This window comes from Pongo pygmaeus, chromosome 7 (assembly GCF_028885625.2).
Source record: "Pongo pygmaeus isolate AG05252 chromosome 7, NHGRI_mPonPyg2-v2.0_pri, whole genome shotgun sequence".
Taxonomy (NCBI): domain Eukaryota; kingdom Metazoa; phylum Chordata; class Mammalia; order Primates; family Hominidae; genus Pongo; species Pongo pygmaeus.
The window spans coordinates 143904997-143912121 of NC_072380.2; positions in this window are offsets into that span (position 1 = coordinate 143904997).

Here is a 7125-nt window from a genome sequence, read left to right on the forward strand (position 1 = left end):
CTAAGTCTGTTAGATGTCTGCATAAGTTAGAAATGCTTTTGGCTACCATTAGTGAGAAAACTATAAGAGTGGCTTAAACAAATAGGAGTTTGTTTTTCTTACACAACAAGAAGCATGGATGTAGGGATTTGCTGGTGGATCAGGATTCCAGCTATATCAGGGGCTTTGTGCTTGCAACTCTAGAGTACCTTTGACCTTCCCTTATGGTCACAAGATGGTTGCAGCTTCTCTAAACATTCATTCACTCTCACAAGGGTAGTAATACAGCCAGGAGTTCCCCCTGAATACCTCCTTCTTATCAGAGGTGAAAAATGTCTTTCCAGAAGCTCGTAGAAGACTTCCATATATATCTCATTGGCCAGAACTGTATCCTATGCTTACTCTTAAGCAAGGTCCTGAGGCCACCTTCCTAGGGATCAAGAGATTTGATACAAAGAAGCATGTCAGGGCTGGTTCTTGGACAGGCAACTGGTATATTTTTATATTACCTACTAGCTCTTTTCTTAGTAAACTGTACATCTCTATCTCAGCCCTAACAAGTCACCTCCCCTTTGTTTGTCTTAGTAGCCAAACTGCAAGATGATTCCCAATGATCCCATACCTCTTGGTATTCATACCCATACATATTTGCCTTCAATGTTGTGTTCAAATTAGTCTGTGTTGCTGATATAGTGCAACACAAATGGTGGCACATTAATCCCAGCGCTAGGTCATAAGGACATTGTGGCATATGCTTTACTCTCCTTGGAGTGCCCACTTTTGGGGAAGCCAGCCACCATGTTGGATATTAGGTTGCCACATGTAGCAAGAAGCTGAGGCCCCATACCAATAGCCAGCAAATAACTGATACTTCCTTCCAGCAGCCATTGGTCAATTATCTTGAAAGTAAATTTTCCAGTCACAGTCAAGCCTTCAGTTGACTGCAGTTCTAGCTAAGAGCTTGACTGAAACATCATGAGACATGCTGAGCCAAAATCACCCAATTAACCTACTCTTAAATTTCTGACCCATATACATGGTGAGATAATTAATGTTTATTGTTTTAAGCCCCTAAGTTTTGGGGCTATTTGTTATGCAGCAATAGGTAGCTAATATACTATCTGACTGTCCAGTAGGCTTTAAGTTTTTTTGAAAGAAAAAGCAAAACAAAGGCTTGTAGTGGTGGCTTATGCCTGTAATCCCAGCATTTTGGGAGGCCAAGGCAGGAGGATTGCTTGAACTCAGGAGTCTGAGCAACATGACAAAATCCCATTGCTACAAAAAATAAAAAAATTAGCCAGGTGTGGTGGCATGCACCTGTAATACCAGTTACTCAGGAGGCTGAGGTAGAAGGATTGCTTGACCCAAGGAGGTTGAGAAGACTGCAGTGAGCCATAATCACACCATTATACTCCAGCCTAGGTGACAGGGTAAGAATCTGTCTCAAACAAACAAACAAAACAGCAAAACAAGACCAAAGTAATGAGCTTCAGTTACACACTAGTAAGAATGACAGAAAAGCATTTCTTTGTTTTTAATTCATTATACATAGAGATAATTACATAATTCATTATAAAGAAGAAGCGTTGTGTGGTTTCAGTGATCATTTTTATTTTAATAGAGTAATGAGTGACTTGGGGCAGAGGCCAGCATGTAAAAGTGATAACATCACTTCTTTGTTTAAAATCATTAACTTGCTTCAGGGTGAAGTTAGTAATATTTTACACTTACAATTAATTAATTACTTAATGGGCAAATGAATGTTCATTAATTAGTTTACGTGCACATGGATGCATGCTGTAGATATAGCAGGAGAAGAGATTTTCACCAGAATTTGAAAGATAAATAGGCACTAAAGTGCAATTATTAGCTAAGAAGTAAAGGTGGAAAGGACAAGCTGCCCTTCACCATTGCTTGGTGTTCTCTCTGTCTAGAGTGCTTTTCTGGATCATTGCTTAGCTGCCATTTTGTGGTGTCACTCAGAAGTCACCTCAGAGAAGTGATCCTTGACCATTGCATTTAAGTTCCTTGCTCCCAGAATTTTCCAAACAAACTTGTTTATTTCCTCTATAGCACATCTTACAATCTGCGGTTATATTACTTAGTTGTTAGCTTTTTTTTTTGCCTTCTCTGATCAGAGTATAGGCTCTTCCAAGACAAGCACCATTCTCTCTTATTTGTCATTCTTTCCCCAGCGCTTGGTAATAGCAGAAGCTCAGTAAACAGTTTTTAATGAATGAGTAAAAAATGACCCAGTCTTGATAACTAACTGAATAATGACTCTGATGTAGGCTAACCATAGAAGCAGAGTTAGCCAGATTAGGAGAAAATTTATACTTATGTGCTAGACCAGAGCAAACAAAATAAGGAAATGAGAGCCTACATCACTGGGAATGTTTCACTGGGCTGTAATTGAGATGCTTCTTCATCTAGTGATCCCTCCTAAGGAAAATGAGACCAGGAATTTAGGCACCTACTATTTATCAGGTGCAGTGGTAGTACTTCACCTGCATTATCTGATTTTATCCTTATAAGAACCATAGGAAGATACTTTGAATGCATTTGGATGTATCTGGTGTAACTTCCCCAGTTAGATCTGAGATGGTTGGACTCTAATTTTTCTCCAAAAACCAGGAGACTACTGACTAGTAACATTTTTGGCTACAAGTTGCAGTATATCTGAATAACTAGCTTAACTAGATGGTTGTTTAGTTTTCTGTAGGTAGGTGGTTGCAAGCAGAGTCAGAGTCTCGAAGGTACTTGGGTGGTAATTTTTATGGGTCTCGTGGTCTTAAGATGGCTGTAGGACCAGTCATCACATCTGCATTCAAGTCAGGAAGGAAGGGATGAGTGCAGCACTCTGCCTTCCGGCCTTGAACATCTATCCTGTTTTCATTAGGAAGTAAAAGCTTTTCCCCAAGCCACCTCCTTGGCAGACTCTACTTAGATGTCATTGGAACTGGAACACATGACCATGTAAAACTGCAAGGGAAGCTGCAGAAATGAGAAACAGGATTGATGTGACTGGTTTTACCCTTCCAGGTTGACAATGGTGATAAGAGAAATCTATTTGGGACTATAGTTCAGGCAAAGAGAAGAACGAATGTTCAGGTAACAGTTAAACTGTGTTGCAAAAAATCCAGAAACATAAAAGCCAAAAATACCCTCTAACTTTCCTTATAGCTCAGTCAAATTATGTATGTGACTGCAAACTGATTTAAAGTGCTCAAATATTTGAAACTTTTCAAAGTGAGCCATATCTATTTTCCTGTGTTGACAATTAATACAACATATAAAACAGGAGATATCAAATAGGAGAGGCTGGTCCCTTTCTTTTCTCCTGGCCTGCTCTGTCTCCCATTTTATTATATATTCCTCACTAGCAAATATGTTAAGAGAAAGATAGTAACAAACACAAACACCGTTATCTCTTTGCTCCTTCAATTACTATTCGTGTGCTTTAGTCTTTTAAAAACTTGCCAGTCTTGCTAGACATCCAGAGAACTCTCAGATCTACTGTGTTTGTGATAACTTTAGTTGGTAAAAGAAGAGGGGGAGGAAAAGAGGTAGCCGGGAAGAGGAGAGAAAAGGAGAGAGGAAAGAAATAAAGAAAGCAAGAGGGGAAGAGGAGAGAGGAAGGGGATGGGGGGATAAAAGTTGGAGCAGGTTTTGAAAAGACCAAGATATAAAAGGGGAAGAGGAAGGAAGAATGGAAGAAATGACTGAGAAAGGCAAAAGAGTGAGAAGGAAGGATGGTACCCTGCAGTTACTCAGTGTGAACCCTGCGCTTTCAAATTCTTTATTGTATTTAATCTGCACAGCAATCCTGCAGGGTAGATATCATTCTTCCCACAGTACAATTGAGGAAAGCAAACCTCGTGAAGCTCACACAGTGATTTATTTGGATGATTCAAGAATGGGACCCAGTAACAGCAGAAGCTTTAAAGTTGATGTGCCTGCCTCCAAATCCCAGGAGAAAGGACGCAAGAGACACCAGAAGGTCTGACGAAAATGAATGAAGGCTGGGAGGAGTCAGGCCAGGAAAGAAAGAATAGGGAGGGATGAGACAGAATAGCCCAAGGTCTGATCCAAGGGACATCTGGTGCCCTTTTGTCTTCATTAAAGCTGTGGTTATTCTTTAACGACTGTGCATACTATTCATCAGATTGATTAATTAGGTTTGAGTGTACTCCTTACAAATCCCAGGAGGGTTGCCAATAAATAGAGTTCATGGCATAGAACCCAGAAGGAGGTCATCTAAAACAGAGCAGAATTCTTTGGCTTGGTGAGGCTGATGGATCCAAGGCAGGATTTGGTCATGAGTTCTCCATGTGTCCAGAGCCTAAGTTCCCAACTAAACTTATCTAAGAGTTTCCATGGTGAGATGACTTGGACTGAAGTGATGGCCCTGAGTGGGGATTCCAACATGGGAAGCCCCTTTCCTCCAAGCCCTCAAATTGATGAAGGACCTCAAATTTACCATTTGACATTATATCTCCATGAGGTTGTCTAAAAAAATATTCTGTTGATGTGATCTGGTAAAGTACAGGAGGTGCCCAAATGAAAACTTGAGGAATGGTGGTGAACTGCTTGGTAGAGATTCCAGGAGAGAATTGCAAATGCCATTTTAAGAAATGAAAGGATGCAGCACTCTTGATGATACAGATAGAAGATGATATTTTCTGGAAAGTATGGATACCGATGTTGAGAAGTTATTCCAAAGAGGATCACTTCAAAAGTTTCAGGACTATATCTCCCAATTTCTCTTATATTTTCCTTTTTACATATATCCAAGTGTAACATATGATAAAATCTTTATTTGGTTATCCTTAAAAAGCTTTTAAAAATATGTATAAAGTTAAAATTCAAAGTGATAAAACATTGCTTCATAGTTTAATTAGTAGAATTTTCAATTTTTTAGTAATGTATAAAATAATGGTGTCATATTCTAAGAAATACAGTATGTTGCTGTTATAACTAAGCCCTAATTTACGGAAGGAAGAAATGTGGAGACTCATACCGTTTAATTTTATAGGTGAGGTAATAGAGGAGATAAAAGAGTTTCCCACAATCATGACACCAGCTAGAGGCAAAGTTAACACTGGAACTCAGGTCTACTCATTGCAGGATGGGTAAATTGATGGGAGTGGGGTGAACACAGTCAAGGAGTGAGATCTGGCTATGAATCCTGACTTTTCCCCTTGACAGCTCTGTGACCTTGGCCATGTCACTTAACTTCCCTCCACTTCAATGTCTTCATCTACAAACTGGGAATAATAGTATATATCACAAAATGTATCTAAGATACAAATGAGACACTGTGAAGTCCTTGGCACAGTTAAGCATTCATTCTCTAGTGGATCAGAGTGCTACTATGAAGTTGCTAACAGTTTCTTTTTAGGCTTTTTTTTTTGGGGAAAGACTAACTTTTTCCTTCCTCCCTTCTTTCCTCTTTCCCTCCTTCCTTCCCTCCCTCTCTCCCTTTTTTCTTTCTTCTCCCCATTCTATCCCTCCATCGGTTCCTTTCTCTGTATGTTATTCAGAAAAAATACTTTATACAGACTTGTTTCTTAAAAGGTAAAGCAAACTCCTACCTATACTAGAATGGGGGAGTTTAGGAGGGCAAGATGGATTTGTGTAACAATGTCAAGCTGAATCTTAGCAAGAATATTCCCGTCTGGCTGGAGAAGGATACTAGTACTAGTAAATAGGGTGTCTGTGTGTGCATGTGTCTATAAGAGAGAGAAGAGAAGAGAAGAGAAAGAGAGAGAGAGAGGGACAGAGAATTAAGTAGAATTATGCATGCACCTAGATGTCTAATGTGTATAAGGTATTGCTACTATTATTATTATGGCCCTGTTGCTATTAATTATCAGAGATACAGAAAATGAAATTCAGAAATATTAACTGACTTGTCCAATATCACAAACTATCTACTGGTGGATCCTAGATTTTACTTTAGATAAAGGTGAAGAAGCTACTACACAGAAATGGCCCTTAATCCTAACTCTAATATAATATAACTGCCAAGAGAGCAGAGCACCAGCAAAATCATCTCTATCCTGAACACCTGGTAGATGGCACTGATGACTATAGGACTTTAAGCTCAGGTGACATTTTGGAATGAATTGTTGCATAGTGTGTGTATTCCTGCTCACTTGTTTGTGTGTGTGTACGTGCGCACGCATGTGCAGACTTTTCTTCCCCATCACAGTTAGCTCTTGGAATGTATTTGTTCTCGTGAAAATTCTAGCTAACTGGGCAACTGAGCACTTTATGGGAAATCAGAAAATGAGCCTTTGAGAATTGTTTAGCCAGATCTTTGCAGACACACAAGAGAAAAAGACTGACAGAGTTGGGGCAAGCTGCAAATTAAAACTAGAACACCACACAAGCTCTGGCACTTCATTCATTAGCGTCCAAAGCATTTGTTCACTGTCACCAATTAGTCACTAAAAGACTGAATGAGTCCTGTATACACCACAGCTTACTATCACCTTAGAAAGCATTTAAGCCAAATATCCAGATAAAAACCGCGGTTGGTTAAGTGTTTTAAAGTGCACAGAGTTCTTCAGTATTCTTTTTGTTCTTTACTCATTCATTTATTCACCATTCATTTCACTATTCAAACATAACAAACAAACCAATTAGAACTATGACTACCACTAACAGTGCTTTCTGAAGAAGGAGACTCCTGAACAGTGGGGGGCTCTTGTTCTACTGGGTACTTTGCCCATTTGAATGGTTAAGTTTAGGGGTTAGAGAATTGAAGGAGCTCTGTATAAATTTGCGGCTTGAGGAATTTTGGAGGTCAGAGTAAAGACTGAAATAATTGGGGACTAAAATGGTTTCTAGGCAAGTGAGCCCTTGGTCCTTGGTCTTCATTAGATTTCCCCAAACACACAAAATATTCAATATGGGTAAACTTGAAGAAATTTGTTAAAGTTGGAGTTTAATTTTTGCATCTAAATCTGTTACATGTAATAGAGATGATACATGTGGATCCTATGGCTGAGGGTCAGAGGGACTACAGGTGTATAAGCCTCTGGGAATTAATTGAGAGTGAGGGAGATGTGCTATTTATTATATCTGTTCACAAACATTATTTTGTTCTGGAAACATGGTGAGATTTAGCTTCCCCCTTCT